Source organism: Hemiscyllium ocellatum, assembly GCF_020745735.1.
Source record: "Hemiscyllium ocellatum isolate sHemOce1 chromosome 27 unlocalized genomic scaffold, sHemOce1.pat.X.cur. SUPER_27_unloc_3, whole genome shotgun sequence".
NCBI classification, from domain to species: domain Eukaryota; kingdom Metazoa; phylum Chordata; class Chondrichthyes; order Orectolobiformes; family Hemiscylliidae; genus Hemiscyllium; species Hemiscyllium ocellatum.
This window is the reverse complement of record NW_026867498.1, coordinates 850,456-873,232: the sequence shown is the minus strand read 5'-3', so window position 1 is coordinate 873,232 and position 22,777 is coordinate 850,456. Positions and strand designations below refer to the sequence as shown.

The window sequence follows — 22,777 nt, the reverse complement described above, 5'->3', positions numbered from 1 at the left end:
ACACATCCCTGATTACAATGGGGAATTCACCTAACCTGCACATCTTTGGATTGAGGGAGTAAAACCCACGGCCCTTGAGCCCAGCATTAAAAATAAATGGAAAAATGGTAGTGGCAAAAGAGAGTGCCGTACTCACAGAAGTGGGACAAAGGAGGGAAGTTGCAGTCCGGCGTGAAGGTGAATCTTCATTCAGAGGCAGAGAATCAACAGCAGGTTCAGAAACTCATGGTGCACCTTCCGCATTCAGACAATATGGGGGGTTCTGATTGGCAGGAGGACCGGTCTTCTTCTGGTCCTCCTTGGCATTCTATTGGTTCGTCAAAAGTAGTTCGCGCGCCTTTTCGGCGGACAGCAAGAAGCATGCGCAGTGATTTGCTGACACCAGCAAATATACGTTATGCATTACTGACACCGAGGAGCATGCGCAGTATGCTCTGCGGAGATGCCGTTATTACTGATGTTTTTAAGCGTCCAAATGCAAATCGGAAAAAAAAAGGATAGAATCACATTTTTTCCTGTGGCTTAAGATTTTATTCCTTTTGCATTCTGTCTGGCCGTTCCATACATGTACCACCCTGTGTGTGAAAAGACTGCCCCTTAGGTCTCTTTTATATCTTTCCCCTCTCACCCTAAACCACATCATTCCAGATGAAGGGCTTGTGCCGATAGGTCAACTTTCCTACTCCTTGGATGCTGCCTGACCTGCTGTGCTTTTTCAGCACTGCACTTTTTGACTCTGATCTCCAGCATTAGCAGTCCTCACTTTCTCCACTTTCCAATATACCACCATTTAAACAATACACCTCATTTCTGCTTTTTTTTTCCACAGCAAAGACTAACTTCACACTGTGGTACTGCACTTGCCACATGTTTGAGGCACAGACCTGGACCAGCTTTTCCAGAGTCTGGCCTCTTTCTGGATTCACTCCCTTTCTTTTCAGTTGCTGCAAGTCAACAATTGGATCCCAGCTGAAAATGTGTTGCTGGTTAAAGCACAGCAGGTTAGGCAGCATCTCAGGAATAGGAAATTCGACGTTGAGCATAAGCCCTTCATCAGGATGTTTCCTGAAAAAGGGCTTATGCTCGAAACGTCGAATTTCCTATTTCTGAGATGCTGCCTAACCTGCTGTGCTTTAACCAGCAACACATTTTCAGCTGTGATCTCCAGCATCTGCAGACCTCATTTTTTACTCGAACAATTGGATCCCAGCAAGAAAATAAAAGAAATAGAAAAGGGAGTGAGAGTAGTGTGTGCTGTTGGACAGACGAAGGAAATTACAGTCTTGGATGAATCTCAAACTTCATTCAAAGAGGGAGGAGCAGCAGCAGCTTCAGAAGCTCATGGGTCAAGATTGAAGTCGTGCTGGAAAAGCACAGCTGTTCAGGCAGCATCCGAAGAGCAGGAAAATCGACATCTCGGATTCAGACAATAGGGCTGCTCTGAATGGTAGGAGGACCAGACTCCCTCCGGTGTTCCAGTGCTCCTCATTGGTCCGGCCGCTAATACTATTCTTCCTATTACAGGGCGGCCACAGGTGTACTCAGGACTCCAGAAAAATGGCCTCACCAACATCCTGTACAACCTCAACATAGAACAAAGAAAATTTACAACCCAGCAATAGGCCCTCCAGCCCTCCAAACCTGAGCTGATCCAAATCCCCTGTCTAAACCTATTGCACAATTCCTGAATCTGTATCCATCTGTTCTCCAATGACTCATGCATCTGTCCAGATGCACCTTAAATGAATCTACCGTCCCTGCCTCTACTACCTCTGCTGGCAATGCGTTCCAGACACTTATCACCGTCTGAATAATGTACTTTCTGTGTGCATCTCCAACATGATGTCCCAACGCCTGTACTCAGCATGGGAACAATGAAGGCAAGTGTGCTGAACACCTTCTTCACCCCCCTGATCTACCAGTGATGTAACTGCCACGAACAATGAACCTGAACACCTCCAGGTCTTTGTTCCACAACACGACTCGGGCCCTACCATTACCTGCTCAAGTCTTGCCCTCCTTTATTTTAGCAAAATGCAACTCCTCACTGATATCCGTACCCCTCTCATACACACACACACTCTCTCTCAGACATACACATACACCACCCTCTCAACACACACACCCTCTCGCAAGTTCATACTCCATCACAATCTCACTTTATCAAGCAGGCACACATGCTCTCACACACACTTCCCTGATGAAGGGATGTTAGGATATTATAGAAGCCCATGAGAGGACAGAGATGTAGTTACTTCTTAGGACATTGGGGGCGCTGTGAACCTATAGTTTAAAATGAAGACCAAAGTAATTTTTAATTCTGGGATTATTGCCATAACAACTAACAAAGCTGATGTTCAAATGAAAGAACATCAGCAAGGTCAATTTTGCCTGCTAAACTAAGTGATTAGATTAAGGTAAACTATGTGATAAAAAGACTAGGAAAAATGTCTCAATCATAGTAATTCTTTGTGTCCATGATACAGAATGTTCCTAATATATGTAAAGCCTTTGTAAAAATGTTTCCAGAATACATAGAACCTTTGTTTGCAAATTATACCATTTTGAAGAAGGCTTTTGTTTGTGAAAGATCACGTTGCATGAATTGAGATTAGAAAATAATATAACTAATGGAGCTTATCGATAGATTTTCAGAACTTGTACATTTTCTCCAGCGAACCATTCGATCTTTCGTGCTTCGCTGTAACAGCTAAGTTTCTGCTGCTAAATAAACGTACCTGCTTTTTATCAAATAATTGGGTAAGTGTGCTCACTCCTTAAAAGAACACGCTTGGACGAATTCCGTCCTAACAGATGGTGACCCTCTAAGTGGAGGAGGAGACCACAGGTTGGCAGATTGGGAGGCAGACAAATTTTTCGGCCGAAACTTTAAGGTGAGGAAGCGCCTGTTATATCAAAAGCTTCCAGTAGTTAACTTTTGAGTTAGACATTTGTCTGCTTTTTAATCCTCACCAACTTGAAATTGAATTGATTTGGACACAAAGGTACAGAATCTTAGCTGGTAAGTCACTTTAAATCTTCTAGTGTTAATTTCTCTCCGATGTTAAAATTCTTCTAGGTGAGAGGAACCGCGGACCCCGTCGTGCACACTAAAAATTCTTAGAAGTGAGGAGTCTCCGCCGTTAAAATTCTTCTAGGTGAGGGGATTAGCTATCTCTGCCGTGCAAATGTAAAAGTCCTAGAAGTGAGGAGGGAAAGTGTCGTAGAATTTGTCTCCGCCAGTTTAAAATTCTTCCAAGTGAGGGGTGTGGCTAACCTTGATGCGCAAAGTGTACACTAAAAATTCTTGGGAGTGAGGAGACTTACAGTAGGAATTAGTCTGAACCGTTTCCTTGTAGGGATTTTTTCCGCTCAGACGTCTATTCTTAAAGACGTACTGTTTTGAAAGCGGATCCCAATAGGGAAAAGAGTCAGATGATTGAAGTGGATATCTGAATTTGTATGTTTATGTAAGTATGTGATAAAGGGGCCGGCCAGAATAGGAAGAACGAACAGAAGCTGCTAATATAAATGACTATGTGTATGTATGAGTAAAAAATCTATTCGTTATAAGAGAGAGAGAGTCTCTGGGTGTGTAAAATCTGTGTGTTTAAGTATTTTTAAGTTTGTAAAAATCTGTGAGAGTAAGAGAGTTTCTGTGTTTGTGAAGATCTAAGTGTGTATAAGAATCTCTGTGTGTGTAAAACTGATTGCGAGAGAAGGGTAGTCTCTGTGTGTATGTGAGAATTTGTGTGTGTGTAAGAATCTTTTTGTATAAAAATCTCTAAAAAAAGAATCTCTGAGTGAAAATTTGTATGGGTCTGTGAAAGTAAGAAACTGTGTGTCATATCTCAAAAAGAGAGAGAATTTTACTGCTGCAAGCTTTATCAGTGTGTCTGTGTGTGAACAGAAGGCTTCTCAGCTAACAAGCAGTTTAACACTTTGTGCTCTGGCTTGAATTCATCTGTTTGTTAATGGTTTTAAGTTTGAAACTTGTTGTTTGTCATTTGATTCAGTGTGCTATTTTTTTTGATTGTAATTTTATGAATGCTTAACGTGATTTTCTTTCAGGATAGAATTTTAATAGATATTGAGAAAGGAGAAAAGATTAGTTGGTAACTGATAAGGTTAAACCCCATTTTTTGAGAGAAAATTTAATGTTTAATTGAAAGTAGTATAAGGTGGACAGCAGAAAAATTTATTTTTGACAACAGCTTACAGTGAGAAAAAGGAGAAAGTATCAAAGAAAGATAGAAACAGAAACAAAGGGAGGGCAAGCTTAGAGTCAGATAAGAGAAAATAAGATGGAGGAATTAAATTTTGGACCACCAAAATTGCGCCACCTCAGGACAGAATGTCCTGGAGTTCCCTGGTGGAGACTCAGTCTAGGTGGGAATATGACCCTAGCGGGTCGACTGCTATTGGACTGTGTAGCTTTACAGAAAGAAACTTTAGACCTAGTCTTAGGACAGGCTTTAAATCAAAAAGAACTTATTATAAAAAGATTAAGGAGACTTTTCAGAATGTTACATTAATGACTAGAGGGTCTCCGAGAGTCTCCTAATACTTTAGTACGCCAAGTGATTGACTTGGGCAAACCCCCTACCAAGGGGATAAGTAAGGACACGAATGAGTCACTGGGGTGGAAGACCAAATTTGTGGTAACTTTTACACCACAATGGGATTTGAACTGTTTGGTAGCGTCTGTGTACATCCCCCCGGAGTTAAAAAATAATGAGTCCAACCCAGCACCTGTAACGACAAACCCAATAACACAGACAGGGAAGGTTTTAGAAGACGTTAAGAAACTTATTGAAAAAAATAATACATTTAAAGAAGCTCAAAGAAAAATACAGAATCTGGATAAGAATCTTAAGCTGTGGAGGAGCAGAAACTGGTTCCCCGCAGATGACCAACTGTTTTTTACAGCTGCTGATTTTGACGAATTTCAATCAAAAATTAAAGATAATTTGACAGAGAGAAAAGAGGAAGCAAAGGAAAATGTTTTTAGTAAAATCAAATTGTCAACGAAAGTAGATGATGAGGACGTCTATCTACGGGAATTATTGGCACGATTCCAGAGCCACTTACTAACGCTGCCCACTATTGAGACTGCAGAGTTAGCTGGGGATAGACAGGGCAGATTTGATTATGTTCTATTATAAAAAAAGTTTTCCATCCGACTATTCCAATGTTCTTATAAATATAGAAGAGACAGTAGGTAATTGTGCTCAAAATTTATCACACCAGGTAACACGTTGGAAAACAAAATTAATATTTCATAAAAAAATCTTGTTTAGAGTGCATTTTATTGGATAGGGTCCAAAAAGCTTGGGATGTCTGTATTGTGGGAATCAGGACAGTAAAGCAACCAAATTAATATGGAATTTAGTAATCAGTTATGAAATACAAACTGATTTTAATAATTAATGTTCTAAATTAATAATTGTTGATTCAATTTCAAAATATAGTATTAAAGCTGCAGATAAGGATTATAAGCGAAGCAATTTCTAGTCCAGATATTAGAGTATTTGTATTATGGGATTCGGCTATAGCTCAGACACTCTATTTTGCGTGAGTAAAGTTTTTAAAACATTACGAAAAAAAGCTTTGAACTTTGGTATAATTACTGAACCTATAAAGTTCCCTTTTATGTACTCCGTGTGTCAGTTCATAGCAAGTACAATTTCCAAATAAATTGTAAATATGTTTTAATGTATATCTTTTTATGGTTTGGCAGTCATTGACTTTCAATTTTTTTTTCTTTTCTCTCTGGTTTCCATTGCCACTGGTGTGAGAATTGCTTGTGGTTTATAATGATTTTTTTTCCATAGACTGTGGCTCCCAGGTGTGTGTGTGTGTGTGTGTGTGTTTCTATTTGGACGAGGAACGCCCATTGAGTTTAATTCACAGTTGTGTAAGCGACATTGAGATATTTTTAAAATTAAAACAATATAGAGCCAAAATATGTAGTGCCCTGGATCCAGTATTATGTTGACAGTGACTTCATGGTCAAGTTGCAGACAGAGTTAATTTTTCTTTTAACCAAAATAACAAACTGAAGTTCCAGAACAAACAGAGATAGATAAAGAAAAATGGAAGGTGAAGGAGACAAAGGGAAGAGGAACAAAGAGAAGGACGGATAGAAGGATTGCGAGAAATAAGGGTTAGGGGTAAGGAGATTCACAAAGGACTGTGGAAAGAGAGGGAGAGTGTGTGTACAGCTAGCAAAACAATTAACACCTTATGGTTTGGTTTGAATAAATATTTGTTGATGATTGAATGAGTAAGTTTTATTCACTGAAGCGTGAGTTCCAGGATTGTTTTAAATGTGAGTTTTATGAAAACTTAACATGATTAAACTGAGTGTCTAACTGTCTTTTTCTTTTATCTTTTTACATACAAAATATGTGAAGGTCAGTTGAAGTTTAAGTTCAACAGTGGGTAGTTGTAAAAACAAAAACTTCCATGGTTATTATCTGTGACCTTGGATTCGACCATTGTGCATGCGTTAGAAGTTTTTAAACTGGAATTGACAAATTGTTGTAAGACATCTCTGATTATTTTAAGACCTAAAGTATTTTAATTGAGTAATGATTGACCAGAGTACTTAAGAAAACTAATTTTGGATCTAAAATGGGGAACTAAAACTGAGTGATCACAATGGTCTTCAAAATTGGTAACTGTATGCATTTTACATTTTGAAAATTGAATACTGGATAAATGGACGTAAATATATAAATATGCTTACAAGTTAGTTACAGGCATTAAAGTAAGACAAGCATGAATTGGTAAATTGGTGTTTAAGGATATGGGAATCTAAGGACATTGCAATATTTCTCAGAATAAAGGAAAAGGGAAGAACGTAATGACTTGTAACTTTGGAAAGTACCGATAGGAGACGAGGAGATTAGGTGAGTCTGTGTTCCCCTCACTAGTGGGGAGGTCGGAACATATAAGAGGAAATAACGGTCTTGGTTGAGAATTTGATAGATTAATCTGTTCTGAAAATCCTATGATAAAAACCCAGTATGTATATGTGGGCTGGTTTAATGTCTAATTTAAATATACTATTTACTAGGGAAAAAAGGAAACTTATATGGGGATACTGGAGCGCTCGTCTGTTGAAAGCATTGTGTTACGGAAAGTGAAACCTGCTGCTGTTCTTTCCTCCCTCCCTCTCCAGATAGTCTTCTACTTCAATGCGTTTTGTTATTTTTTGTATTTTCTCGCCACATTGTAAATAATTATCAAGCTATTCACATAAAGTGACTGGAATGATGTATCTTTTGTTTGTGTTAACAAGACATTTGCACCATCCGGAGTTGTTCGCAGTTTATCAAAATAATCAAACAGCATTTTTTTTCTCTCAATTTAATATTTAGTTTTGTGGAGGAAGTTTAGTAGGTCTCTATGTCTGTCTTTTCTAAGACCTGCAGGCAAGCATTTTTACATGATCCATCGTGCTACTGCTTTAGCCTCAGTAATCAATGATTTTGAGATGCCAATATTCTGCCATCGGTTTTGCTTAGATTCTGAGCTGAGCTTATTGCGTGGAATGGGTGTTGAAACTCTATCTATTCAAGCTTCGCACTCTACAGTGAATGAAATCATTATGGTATCAATTTTGCTAAATGGTTTATTTGCACAAGGTTGATTCGAAATTTAGTTCTAGAGGGAAATGGGATTTTCTGAAGAGGAATAAATTTTAAGTCTTAAGGATGCTTGGATGATAGAGTAATATTATATTTTTGTATTACAAAGTCTGGATTTAAATTTCTGGTTGTTTTATAGTACTTTTCACAGCTATTCACTAACAGGAGGGATTCAGTCCTGGTCTCACAGATTTTGTGCCAATTCCTAATACAACTGTGGTCAAACACCTAATTTTAATTCCACAATTCCAAACCTGGTTATGACGGTTCTAGGAAAGATGAGATAAGAAATCAGATAGATTTTTCCATATTGGTAATATAACACTATGTACTAAAATGTTGCATTTATATTCCTACAGACTTCAAGTCAAGCACTTTCTCTTCATTTTTTCAATTATGCAGATCTGATGGTGGCTAAAACCTTTTAATACTTTGAACAGGTCTTCGTTAATAAGCATCTGGACACATACCTAGTAGGCTGTACAAAGACAGCTAGGATTAACTTTAGCTTTTTCATTCACTAAATTTTAGTTGTGGTTAAGAGTAAGGGAATTATTCCCCTTGTTCACTATTAAGTACTGGATATGAATTTAGTACAAGATTTCAAAAAACTGGAAGATGACCCTACCCCTGTTGAAGGAGGAGCTTATGGGTCTGTAATTAATTTGTGAATGGATAATGGGGGTATGGGTTACAGTACAAATACCAGACGCTAATCTCTTCTGAGATTCAGCAACAGATCACAGGTGAATCTTGCCTAGTTTAGTAAATTAGGACTACCTTTCAGAAAGGAGGTGTATTTGCAGTTTTTGAGAAGATATGTAGCTCAGGTTCTAAGTTTACTCACTGAGCTGAAAGGTTTGTTCTTGAACATTTTGTCATCACGCATTGTTAGGAGGGGCACGGAAAGTGTTTGTAAAGAGAGAGAGGACGAGTGACAGAAGCAGAAGGCGAAATTGGCGATAGCTGCGGTTGATGGGGTAATTAGGAGAGAAATTGAAAGCCAATTGTATATAGAATTAGAGTGTAAATCAATCTGCAAATTATATAGTCCAAACTAACTAGCTATCATGGTCACTAGCAGGATCACTAACAAAATTGGATTAAAAAGTTACTTGTTAAAATCAGATGGGGTATCAATATATTACATAAATTTCCAAAAATGAGATTTCTGAATTTATCATTGCATGATTAAGATTGCTCGCAATTGATGTTTTGAATTATTGCTCTGTCAATAGCAACAATTGAGTACTTGCTGCCCTACTTAAAGAAGAGCAATACATTTAGTAATTTCAAAACCAACAGATCAGTAAAATTTGTACCAAATAGTTGCAAGTATGTGTAAAATCACCAGAAGATTGAATCAGTTACATTTTTTACCTGGTACAGAGCAGACCAATACATCTAGCTTTGCTAATCCATCCTTACAGAATTCAATGCTGTATCAATCTCAATTTAGGCTGAAAACGTTTCTACAGTTTATGCCAACAAAACTCTGTCACTATCCAGCAAGCAGCATGTTTCAAGGGTAGCACAACTAGTTAAATCTCCCTATTGGAGATGGAATGACACGGTATGCTTCTGTGCAGTGTTCCATCACTATTGGCAAAGCTCATACACTAGAAAAGCAAACAAGTCAGACAGAATTGGTGACTTTCTGGCTGCATGTCAGTAGCTTCTGTTGTTTGGGGGGGGGACCCTTGGTTTACGCATCCCTGCTGCTATTTTTATTACCTGTGGTTATTGTTATGTGTGTGCCATGTATCAGGGACGCTGGTGACACGAACGATTGACCATGACCTGACGAGAAAGGATGACTCAACACCTGCATACTGGTGCTCCGCAGCAGTGCTGAAGGAGCCTGTGATGGGGGCAGCTCAGGGAAGGATTACGGAATCAGAACCAGAGAGGATGGAGGAGACATGTCTGAGAGAGAAGCGCAGGACAACTTATGATTTTACTTTATAAAAGTATCTCTCATTTCTAATCTTTTTTTCGAGATTCTGACAGTGAAGGCAGTAGTCCAGAGACCCCCTAGTTGTTTATTTTATTTCCTCCTCTCCCGTTACAGATTGGAGACAGTTAAATTTGTGCCTTAATAGTCAGGAATTTTGAAGTGCTGTGTGTCTTGAGGCTTGAGAGACTATTGATCACGCAAGAGATTCCTAAACATCGTCTGGTATCGAGAGCCACTGATCACTATGATAAGCCAGGTGCCACTGCCCTGTACGTTGAAATGAATGTGGATTGCATTGGTCATTGAGGAACGACTGGTTAGCCAATGACGGGTAAGATTCCTCGAGCTGAGGGACAACCTAAGACAGGCACAGTCGTGCATTGACTTTCAGAAGTGGTGGCCTGTGGACATGTGGTTTTAACGGATGCCTGGCCTTGGCATCTGTCTTGGGAATCTGGACTAGTCTCTGGCTTGCTGAGCAGCAGATATAAGTAAGTTGTGGACACAGCACATTATATTCACATTGTTTTTGATAAAATAAATAATAAATGCAAGCTGTGCGGCTGATTTTGAAGCCGATTTAAATCTATTACAAGAAAATTCGGCATTGTGCCAGTAATATGAAAATCTATTTTGGGATTTCATGAGATAGTATAGTGTGACCGGTTAATTGGTGGGTGTACAATCTGGTGTTCTTTGGACAACTGACCTTCACTCTACAAGCATCCAAGCTCATTCATTTTTTTTTCTCTATGGTTCTCTACTATTTGTTATCATGCTCATTTATACTTTATATTTTGTTAATTTTAATAAAGTTTTTGTAGTTCTTTTGTCAAAATAAGAGTAATTTAGAATCAAATACTAATTGTTGATTTTTTTGTAGTAAGATGCTGCTTAGGGACCCCTACACTCTTAACTGATGTCTCCTTAGAACCAGACGGCCAGGTCAAGATGATATGTTCAGAAAAGCAAAAAGGACACGAAGAATGCATCCGTAGACACACCTGGCCCCGGGTGCCGCACAATATTGCGTTTGTAACGGTTTATGTTGTTATGGCCTCTGAAGAGGCCAAGGGGGGGAATGTTAGGATATTATAGAAGCCCATGAGAGGACAGAGATGTAGTTACTTCTTAGGACATTGGGGGCGCTGTGAACCTATAGTTTAAAATGATGACCAAAGTAATTTTTAATTCTGGGATTATTGCCATAACAACTAACAAAGCTGATGTTCAAATGAAAGAACATCAGCAAGGTCAATTTTGCCTGCTAAACTAAGTGATTAGATTAAGGTAAACTATGTGATAAAAAGACTAGGAAAAATGTCTCAATCATAGTAATTCTTTGTGTCCATGATACAGAATGTTCCTAATATATGTAAAGCCTTTGTAAAAATGTTTCCAGAATACATAGAACCTTTGTTTGCAAATTATACCATTTTGAAGAAGGCTTTTGTTTGTGAAAGATCACGTTGCATGAATTGAGATTAGAAAATAGTATAACTAATGGAGCTTATCGATAGATTTTCAGAACTTGTACATTTTCTCCAGCGAACCATTCGATCTTTCGTGCTTCGCTGTAACAGCTAAGTTTCTGCTGCTAAATAAACGTACCTGCTTTTTATCAAATAATTGGATAAGGGTGGTCACTCCTTAAAAGAACACGCTTGGACGAATTCCGTCCTAACAAGGGCGTTTCCCCGGAACGTCAATCTTCCTGCTCCTTGGATGCTGCCTGACTTGCTGCAGTACCACACACTCAATCCTAAACCTACTACCCTCTAGTTCTGGACTGCCCCATCCAAAGGAAAATATCACATCCATTTACCCTATCCATGCCCTTCATGATGATATAAAAGCATATAAGGTCACTCCTCAGACTCTGGCAAGCTGCGGAAAACAGTCCCAACCTGAACTGGTCTCTCCTCACCCGGGTCACCAAGACACATACCTGAGGTGGTAAAGTCTGCTCCCTCTCTGGATTCACTCCAGTTGCTACAAGTGAGCCTGCTCCATCATTCATTAAGATCATGGCTGATCTATCCATCGTCTCATCTCCTTCTCCCTGCACTGCCGCAAGGAACCCCTTAATTCCCTTACCAGGCCAAATCCCACCCAACTGTGTCTTGAATATACTTAATGAAGCTGCCTCTATTGCTTCCTTGGCCAGAGTATTCCATAGATTTTGATGAAGGGCTTTTGCCCGAAACATCGATCTTCCTGTGCTCTGGATGCTGCCTGACCTGCTGTGCTTTTCCAGCACCACTCTAATCTAGATTATTCCATAGATTCACGACCCTCTGGGAAAAGCAGTTCCTCATCTCTGTCTGAAAGCTACTCCCTCTAACCTGGAGGCCTCGTGTCACCCACCAGCAGAAATGACAGGACAAGGTAGGACTTCATCCCCACAGTGCAATGACATTGGGAAGATGTTTCCATTGGTAGGAGAGACGAGGACCAGAGGACACAGCTTTAAGAATAAAGTGAAAACCTTCAGGAACAGAGATAAACGATGTCTCCTTTTCTGCTGACAGCGAGGAGCATGGACAATGTATTGGTGACATGAGCGAGCAGGTGCACTGTTGTTCACACCGAGGAGCAGTCGCAATGTGCTCTGTGGCGATGCTGTTGTTGTTGACAGATGTTAAGTGTTCAAATGCCAAGAGGAGAAATAAAGGGTAGAGCCACAGTTTTTTTTTCCCCTATGAGGCTCAACATTTTATAGCTGGCTGCTCAACTTTTTCTAAAATGTCTTTTCCCCAAGAGTAGGGGTGAGGTTCACAACTAGAGGGCATAGATTTTGGGTGAGAGCAGAAGGATAGAAAAGATACCGCAGGGGCAACTTTTCCATGCAGAGGATGGTGCATGTATGAAATGAGCTGCGAGAGGAAGCAGTGGAGGCTGGTATAACTACAACATTTAAAAGGCATCTGGATAGGTATATGAATATAAAGGGTTCAGAGGGATATGAGCCAAGTGCTGGCAAATGGGACTACATTAATTTAGGATATCTGGTTGGCATGGACAGGTTGCACCAAATGAATGTGTTCTCATGCTGTACAACTCTGTGACTCTAAATAATAAAAAGTATATTTTTCCAAATACCAAACTATATCCATGTTAACAAGGCTTAGTTCACCACATACTTTACTAACCATTCTCAACAGGTCCTGCCCCTTCAATGACTGAGGAACATATACATGCTGGTGCATAGTATCCTTCACTAGTATTTACACACTACCCTCAGCAATTGCACAAGTAACAGCAAAGGGCAAACAGCACAAGGATTAAACACACACAGTGAGGGGTAAACAGCACAAGGATTAAACACACACAGTGAGGGGTAAACAGCACAAGGATTAAACACACACAGTGAGGGGTAAACAGCACAAGGATTAAACACACAGTGAGGGGTAAACAGCACGAGCGCCAGTAAAAGCAGATGGAAAGTGAGTGTAAAATGTGACTATGACAGGACAGGCCCCACATTCCTTCCCCTCCGTCCCCCCCACAACCTGCCTCACCTTTCACATCCCGGGCCCAGTACCTTCCAGGTGGCCCCATAGTTGACACAGGGGCCGCCCCACGACCAGTAGAACTCCACCACCCAGGCGCCCGACCAGTTCCCAAGCAGGTCCTTAACCCCATCCGCCTCCAGAATGTTCACCGGCTCCTGGCTGCTGTACAGCCGGCCGGTGTGGCCGTGACACAGCAGCTGCGCCAGGAAGGCGGCGGCGGCGGCCAGTGCCGGGTGTCTGCCCCGGGCCGCACGGCGCCATTTTCCTAACGGCCGCCCTCCCGCCGCTTCCTCGCTCGAGCGACTTCTCCTCCCAACCGCCTTCGCCCCCGCGTGACGTCTGCACGGGGGGATGGGCGGGGCCGGGGGAGCCTCACCGTCACCAAGCAACAGCCACCTCGCGCTACAACTGCTCATTCACAAAAACAAACTCTCCTGTCTCGCTCTGCAGCTGCAGGGGGGGACACTGCCACGTTTCGAGGAGCCCTGTCTACATTGGGAAAGCTCACCGCTCCATTTAAACACATATTCCCACATCTAACGGAACGGCCTCATATCTAAAGGGGGCAATCTGCATTTTAAAGGGACATGGACATTTTAACGGTATTTCTGCAAATAAAGAAATTTAAATGGACGAGATTACATTTCAAAGGGATGTGGGCACATTCAAAGGGATATCTTAATATATAAAGTGACGCAGTTATATCTAAATGAATTTACATTTCGAAGAGACGTTGCCCTGTTTATAAGTAGAGACAATAGCTGTGAATACTGTCTGTGCCCCAATGTTCAGTCAGACTGACATTTTTCTCAGAAAAGCTCTGCACTTAAATTACATTCTTGAGAAGGTAATTTATAGATTAGAGTGTAGGTTAGGGAGAATTGGCCGTGCTAAGTTACCCATAGTGACCAGGGATGTACAGGTTAGGGTGGATTGGCCATGGGAAATACGGAGTAAGGGGCTGGGTGTGGGTGGGATACTGTTCAGAGGGCCAGAGTGAAATAGATGGGTTGAATGGCCTGCTTCCACATTGTCGGAATTCGAGACCCTCCCCACAAAGAGGCATTTTATCTGCATCTATCCTGTCAAGCCCCTTTCGGAATTCTACTGGTTTCAATAGAGGCTGCTGCCGCTGGAATACAGAAAATGTACCATTTATTTGTTGGTATCACTGCTGCCTCACAGCGCCAGAGCCCCGGGTTCAATTCCTCTCCCACATCTGCGTGGGTATCCTCCCACAGTCCAAAGACGTGCGGGTTAGGGTGAATTGGCCACGTTAAATTGCCCCGTAGTGTTAGGTGACGGCGAATGGGGCTGGGTGTTTTGCTCTTCGGCGGGTCGGTGTGGACTTGTTGGGCCGAAGGGCCTGTTTCCACACTGTAGGGAATCTGATCTAAAGTTCTGGAATTTATATATTGATGAACTAAAACCTGCAACCTGTTTTAAAAGATGAAGGACTCAGCAGTGATCCAGGTTTGTTCCAAATATTGCGTCTGTTGCATGACGCTGTGATCTGTTGCTATTAATTCTGTGCCTTATGATCCTGCAGCACAGCTCCCCGCAGAAGGAGCAGCGCTGCAGAAGCTAGTGCTTCCAAATACACCTGGGTGGGCGGGGTTTACCAGGAGGGGCGGGGTTTAGCCTGGGGGCGGGTTTTAGCGGGAGGGTGTTGCTCATGGGCGGGGCGTGTCTCGTGAAAGGAACGCGCGCTAGTAGGCGGGGCGATACGGTGCGTTGAGCCTGGAGGCGCGCGGCTTTGTGGGCGGTTGCTCGTGGGGGAAGGGGGCGTGGTTTTTATTCGCGCGGGGTCCAGGGAAGGGGTGGGTTTTGGTGCGGAAGGGGGAAAGAGGTGTGGTTCCAAGAGGTGGGGCTTTGTCTCGAAGGGGCGGGATTTACGAGTTGCGTTCTGAGGGGGCGGGGTTTACGTGTCGCATTGGCGTCGGAGGGGGCGGGGCCGAGGCCGTCCCGAAGACGGAAGTGTGCCCGCGGCCTATTGCCTCCGCTGGAGTCTCGGCTGCAGCAAGTAAGGTAAAACTTTATCAGTATTTCCTTTTACAGAGTTTGTATTTAATAACCAGTAATGGCTACTCAATATCATCATAAAGTCCCAAAATGCCATTCATTACAATCCATTGCAGATAAGCACTAAGAGTTAATTTTCTACGGGATTCAACAGCCTCAGCACTAAAATGGTCTCACAAGGGAACGGCTGTGAATGTTATCACTTGGTGTCCTGTTCACACAGATTCACCGATGCTGAGGCAAACCTTCTTAATTGCCTTACAGCATCCTGTTATCACTTGGTGAGCCCAGGTGTCCCTATCTTTAAGTTCTCTCCTCTTTCTCAGCCTTCCTGCCTGTTTATTTTCTAGTGCAGTAAATGTGTTCAATAATTCAGCATTACATTTTAGTTTGAATGTTTAATGACAAGTTTTAAGGCTGTAGACTTTATCACCCAGATGCCCACACCCTCATTCCTCCCTTTGATTGCACCGCGATCACTGAAAGAGAAGGCTGGTCCAAACGAATGCCCTTCAAGGTGGTCCAGCCATCAACATCCTGTAGAGCGGCACCACCATCTTCACAGCTTATCTGGTCATATTTATCATCGCCATCGACACATGTGGGTGAGCCATCGGATCGCAAAAGGTGCATCTTCTGGGGCAAATTTATATCTCTAAGGGACCTCATAAGCTGAGCAATTAAATACCTAACAATACCAAGACCGAAAAACAGAAGAAAATTATTCTGACATACATAGCTAAATTGATAAGCCAATTGTACCATCAGCTTGATCTGCAGTTTCCCCAACTGAACCCTTCAGTCATTCTGTCAAGGAATACCTGGATCTCTTCTTGTATCTTAGTAATATTGCCAGTGAGATCAGGAATGTCCATAGTGCATTTATCTTGGACACTGGTGCAAACCTCACCCTCCCAGGCGAGTATATAGTCTAAGGCATACCGATTCTGCATAGAGTAAAGACACAGGTCTGATAACCCCAGTTTCCTCTGTTCCAGAGCCTCTTTAGTCTTATTTCCTCGAATGGTCAGGCCACAAAAGAGGGAATTGCGGTTCTTTTGACTTGTCACCCCTGCCGATCCTTCCAACCTCAGGGTATTCTGGATTCCCCAGCCTATTGGGTGTCCTGTATTGTCACCCAGTCCATTGGGATCCTTCCAGTTGGAGTAAAGTTGGCTGAGACCGACCGCTGCATTCTCCTCAGGTGGAGGTTCCATCGACTTGTCCACTGGCCAGGACAAGGTACTGTTGTGGGAACAAGGTCTCCGATATTGATGTTATGAGGGACATCTTTGCCATCTAGGATAAGGAAATTGGTCGCTTTACCTCAGCTGAAGAAATAATAGTCCGGTTTGGTGTATATTAGGGAGAGTTTGTCAAAATAGGTTACTGAAATGTTACAGCAGGGGGTCTGGTCAGAAGTACAGGAGTAAAGGGTCGACGTTTTGCAAGAGGAGTCGCTTGAGCGCTGTAAAAAATGGGCCAAGTGACTCGAGCACCCGCACTGTATAGGAGACAATTGTCCTCAGAATGCTGTTCCCATTGGCCTCTCCCTTAATCTATTGTACATGGTCTTGGTGACAATATCAGATTCTGAAAAGAGAAAAGGCCTACAAATGCGTAAGGGAAGGGTTCCGTTCCAGGTCCATGTACCGCATAAGGCCTGCTGTACCCCAGCCAGTGTTACATCAGCTGTTTGTATACACAGACCGGAGCTATTGGAAAGTGATATTTCACTTCGCAGGGTCGGCAGCAGGAAGACTGATGAATAGTATGGAATCGGGGACTGGGGACTGGGCAAGTAAGTCATCTCCTGATAGAGAGGAGTAACATACTACTGCCTCTGGGATGAAGAGCATTCTGTGGGCCTGTATAAATAAATGGTTTGCGGATTGTGGAGTTTCCCCTATCAAGCTTCCCTTTTCTCAAGTTGGCCCGTACTGCAAAAAGGGATGGTGTTCCCAGGCGTCTTTAAAATATTTATCATAATAACGGGGTTGATCATTTTTATCCTCACTAGGCTTGCGTCTGCAGGTAAAATCAAAAAACCATGGTAACGACATGGTAACTCCCACTGATTTCTACTGTCCAGATGAACCATCTGGTCTTTCTGATGTAAGAGTCCATTGCAATGATCAATCTTCATCACATCCCACACGTGAAAGGCGTCTGGTCCGGTGCACTGGACGACATCTCCTCAGCATGGGTGGTGGATAATCTCTGATCATTCCTGGTCACATCCATACTTAGTGGCTTTCCCCATCAGGGTGTTGTACGTGATCAGAAAGGTGAGGAGATAGGCGATCCCCCCCCATGTCCCTCCTCTTAGTTCAAGTATCTGTAATAAGATTAACATTAGAACAACAGCAAAATTCAAAAACCCAACTGGACAGGGTCCACTCCTTTTGTTGGGATTCCAGTATTCTCTCCTCCTCTTCCCCACTTTTTGATTGGTGCGGTCAATCAATTTACAATGGTGCAGTTGGACCCAAGCTGAGTGCCCAGCGACTTTGACCACCGTAGGGGTGGGAAGTAAAACCTGGAAGGGGTCATCCCAACGAGGTTGGAGACCTTTGCCAGTCCAGGTCTTGACGAGCACCAACGAACCCGGCTCTACCCGTGACGAGGCTGAAAGGGAGGGAACATCGCTGTAGGCCGCACGCTCCTGGGTGTGAAAGGCACGCATAACACTAGTTAGAGCAAGAACATAACCAACCATTTCTTTGGTCATGTGGTGGAAGGGGACTGCGAAGGGAGCCGAATCGTTCCAAGGGGTACGGAGGGGGTGACCAGAGAGACTCTCAGCTGAAGACAGTCGTATCTTGCCCACAGACATGGATCCCATCTGGAATGAGGCCACAGGGATTAGCATAACCAGGAGAGGCCAGACTCAGCCATTAATTTGGCAAGTTTAGTCTTGACTCTGGTTAAAACATTCACCAAGGCCGGCCCCCTGAGGATGATAAGCACCATGCAGTTGCCGACAAATACAAAGCTGGGAACAGAGTTCTCCGTTAATATTACCTACAAAGTGTGGTCCATTGTCCGAGCTAATGCACGCAGGTATACTGAAGCGGGGAATTATTTCCTGAAACAAAATCTTCACCACAGTCTCAGCAGTAGCGTTAGGAAGAGGGTAGGCTTCAGTCCACTTCAAAAAGACATCAACAATAAGCAAAACATATTTACAGCAACTCAACTCATTTCTACAACTCGATGAAGTCCAGTTGAAGTGTCTCCAAGGGACCCTCCAGCAAGGGAGTTCTCGTAGAGATACTTGAACTAAGAGGTGGGGGATCACCTACCCACTGACCTGTATGATCACGTACAACATCCTGATCGGGAAAGCCACTGACTGAGTATCGATGCGATCTGGAACGATCTGAGATTATCCTGATGTCATCTGGTGCACCAGACGTGACGCTTTCAACGTGGCGTCGCTTGAGCGATGGCGTGAGCTGCCAGAGGAAGTGGTGGGTGCTGGTACGATGATATGTCAAAGGCTCCTGGACGGGCATCTGAATATGAAGGGTTCAGATGGGTGAGGGCCAAGTGATGGCAAATGCGACTGGAGTCATCGAGATGTACAGCACGGAAACAGACCCTTCAGTCCAACTCGTCCTTGCTGACAAGATAGCCAACCCAATTTAGTCCCAGCTGCCAGCACCCGGCCCATATAGGGGCCAAGTGATGGCAAACATTACTAGATTAATTTCGGATATCTGGGCAGGTTGGGCCAAAGGGTCTGTTTCTGTGCTGTGTGATTCTAATTGTCTTCAGTGAAAGCAGAAGTGTGGTTGTGAAGACTGGACTTTCAGGGCATGTTTTGCCCTGACTGGGAGCAGAAGAGTTTGATTGAAGTGTGTCGGTGTTAATGCCTTGATGTCTCATTTTACTCCCACCTTCCCGGGGTCATTAACCATTTTGTGTCTGGTCCTTCCTCAAGAAGCTGCATTGCAGGTTCACCCTGAATTGACACTTTGTTTTGTTTCCCAAAATCAGACCTGCTCACTCTCAGTGTTGTGAAAGATATTAACTTTCAGGTGGAGGCATCGAAAATTCAGAGAGATGTCAGTCTTGATGTTTTTGCTTTTTCTGTCCCTGTAAGATCCTGAATCAGCACCTTCAGGGGAATTAGTTAGAGCGGAGTGAGAACAGAGGGGAAGGGAGAGTGGGATGGTGCTTTCAATTTTGTGGAACAACACAAGAATATTCCACAGAATGTAGAGTTGCTTGTTCTGAATTTCTACCCTGCACTGATAGTGATGACTTTTGTAATATCTTTTTGCAGAGTATTTGAAAATCTGAAGACTGAAGTTTCAAAATCAGCAGATGAAGGGCTTATGTCCGAAACATTGACTCTCCTGCTCCTCGGATGCTGCCTGACCTGCTGTTTTGCCAGCGCCACATTTTTTGACTGACTCTCCAGCGTCTGCAGTCCTCACTTTGATGTCAATGTCTGACAGTTACTCAATCCATCGGGACCACAACAATTTTTGACTGTGATTTCTGTGGGAGGGATAAACGCTTTTTGCTTCCTGTTTGAGGACGTTTTCAGCATCAGGTGGGACTGGACGAGAGACCCCACTGTTGGAGCGCACTGTGTGTGGAGCCTGAAACAGTTATACGGCCTGGGAAGGGGATTTCACGGCAGGGAGGGGCTCTACACGTGTTTGTGTGCAGCTGAAACTGTGGCCATGGAGAAACCCGAGGAATCCCGCCCTGTGGAGAAACTATGGAAGTGTGGGGACTGTGGGAAAGGCTTCCGTGTCCCGTCTGCCCTGGAGACTCATCGGCGCAGTCACACCGGGGAGAGGCCATTCCCCTGCACCGACTGCGGGAAGGCCTTCAGCACTTCCTCCACCCTGCTGAGCCACCAGCGTGTCCACACCGGGGAGAGGCCGTTCAGCTGCCCTGAGTGTGGGAAGGCCTTCAGGTATTCCTCCCACCTGCGGACCCACCGGCATTTCCACACGGGGGAGAGGCCGTTCAACTGCCCTGAGTGTGGGAAGGCCTTCAGACATTCCTCCACCTTGCGGACCCACCGGCTTGTCCACACCGGGGAGAGGACTTTCAGCTGCCCCGAGTGTGGGAAGGCCTTTATCTTGTTCTCCTCCCTGATGAGGCACCAGCGGATCCACACGGGGGAGAGGCCCTTTACCTGCCCCGAGTGTGGGAAGGCCTTCAGCGATTCCTCCACCCTGCTGAGGCACCAGCAGATCCACACGGGGGAGAGACCGTACACCTGCCCTCGATGTGGGAAGGGCTTCACCCGGGCCTCCCAAATGGAGACACACCAGCGTGTCCACACTGGGGAGAGACCGTACACCTGCCCTCAGTGCGGGAAGGGCTTCACCTGCTTCTACCACCTGCGGAGACACCAGCGGATCCACACCGGGGAGAGGCCCTTCAGCTGCCCCGAGTGTGGGAAGGCCTTCAGCACATCTTCCGCCCTGCTGACCCACCAGCGGATCCACACTGGGGAGAGACCTTACACCTGCTCTCAGTGCGGGAAGGGTTTCACCCGCCCCTCCCACCTGCGGAGCCACCAGCGAGTTCACGTGCCATCGCAGGGGGATTGAAGGAGTGACGGCCGAGTCCCATTATCGATTGGAATATCAACCCGGTTCCGGGGACTCCCGGGTTCAAATCCTGTCACGACAGATGGCAGAATTGGTATTCGGTCAGAAATATGGAGTTCAGAATTTAATGATGAGACCGTTTCAGGGAGGGGGTGGTGCGGGGGAGAAAGCCCCCATCTGATTCCCTCTCTCCCTTGTTAGGGAAGGGAACCGCCATTGTGGGAAAGGATACACTCAGTCGTTCCAGCTGCATCCTTTACCCGGTCTGCCCTACACGTGACTCCAGACCCACAGCAGTCTGGTTGACTCCACACTGCCCTCCCCCCACTGGCAAAGGAGCGGGGAGAAACTTACTTGGAGACAGGGTATGGGTTGAAATTGCTGAGTGAGGCAATACTTCCTCCGGGTTACGGCTGTACCTAGGATCCAATTACAAAGGGACAACTTGGTGCTGGCCAATAGTAAAGACAGTGAGGGGGGTGGGGATGGGGCCAGGGGAGGTGTGGTGTGTGCACTTTTACCTTGAGCTGTTCAAAAAGCAACTACTTTTTCTCTGCCTTTTTGCTGGGGGGGATCTGAAACTGTAACAAAGTTGGGTTGTAATAAAGGTTACCTGAACTTACCACCGGGCTCAGACTCTCATTGAAAGCTTTGAGCTCCAAGAGGTTTTTCGTTTTAAAGCTGCTCATTTCTTTCAGCCTCCTGCACTAAGTTTAGAACATAGAACAATCCAATGCAGAACAGGCCCTTCGGCCCTCGATGTTGTGCTGACCTGTGAACTATTCTCAGCTCGTCCCCCTACACTATCCCAAAATCATCCATGCACTTATCTAAGGATTGTTTAAATCTCCCTAATGTGGCTGAGTTGACTACCTTAGCAGGTAGGGCATTCCACACCCTTACCACTCTCTGTGTAAAGACCTTGCCTCTGACATCTGTCTTAAATCCATCACCCCTCAATTTGTAGTTATGCCCTCTCGTACACGCTAACATCATCATCCTAGGAAAATGTCTTTCTCTGTCTACCCTATCTAATCCTCTGATCATCTTTTATGTCCCTATCAAATCCCCCCCTGAGCTACCTTCTTTCCAATGAGAAAAGACCCAAGTCTCTCAGCTTTTCCTCATACGACCTTCCCTCCAGGCCAAGCAACATCCGGTAAATCTCCACTGCTTTTCCAATGCTTCCACATTCTTTCTGTAATGGGGCGACCAGAACTGGACACACTATTCCAAGTATGGCTGCACCAGTGTTTTGTATAGTTGCAGCGTGATATTGTGGCTCTGGAACTCAATCCCTCTCCCAATGAAAGCTAACACACCGTGTACCTTCTTTACAGCACTATACACCTGGGTTGCAACATTCAGGGATTTATGCACATGGACTCCAAGATCCCTCCGCACATTCACACGACCAAGAATCTTTCCATTGACCAACTACTCTGCCATCCTGTTATTCTTCCCGAAGTGCATCACCTCACATTTAGCTGCATTGAACTTCATTTGCCACCTCTCAGCCCAATTCTGCAGTTTATCCAAATCCCCCTGCAACCTGTAACATTCCTCCAAACTGTCCAGTTCTCCACCGACTTTAGTGTCGTCTGCAAATTTACTAATCCATCCACCTATGCCTTCGCCTAAGTTAGTTATAAAAATGACAAACAGCAGTGGTCCCAAAACATCCTTGTGGAACACCACTAGTAACTGGACTCCAGACTGAATATTTTCAATCAACCACCACTCGCTGCCTTCTTCCAGTTTCTAATCCAAACTGTTAAATCACCCTCAATTCCATGTCTCTGCATTTTCTCCATTAGCCTACCATGTGAACCTTATCAAAGGCTTTACTAAACCAAGTATACCACGTCAACTGCCTTACCCTCATCTCCATGCTTGGTCACCTTCTCAAAAAACTCAATGAGGTTTGTGAGACACGACCTGCCCTTGACAAAACCATGTGGACTATCTGAAATCAAATTGTTGTTTGCAAGATGATTATAAGTTTTATCTCTTATAATCCTTTCCAAAATCTTTCCTACAATAGAA

The 22,777-nt window shown here is 44.0% G+C and overlaps 2 protein-coding genes and 1 pseudogene across 2 annotated transcripts in view; all 3 read left to right on the top strand.

Annotated features, from left to right (window-relative positions):
* Positions 1–21,353, top strand: part of LOC132808048 (zinc finger protein 91-like) — a 61,589-nt pseudogene extending 40,236 nt beyond the window's left edge.
* LOC132808041 (zinc finger protein 664-like) overlaps positions 1–22,777 on the top strand; it is a 156,238-nt gene that overhangs the window by 61,839 nt on the left and 71,622 nt on the right. The gene's annotated exons all lie outside the window — the stretch shown is intronic.
* LOC132808032 (zinc finger protein 239-like) overlaps positions 1–22,777 on the top strand; it is a 134,362-nt gene that overhangs the window by 76,924 nt on the left and 34,661 nt on the right. The window lies entirely within an intron of this gene.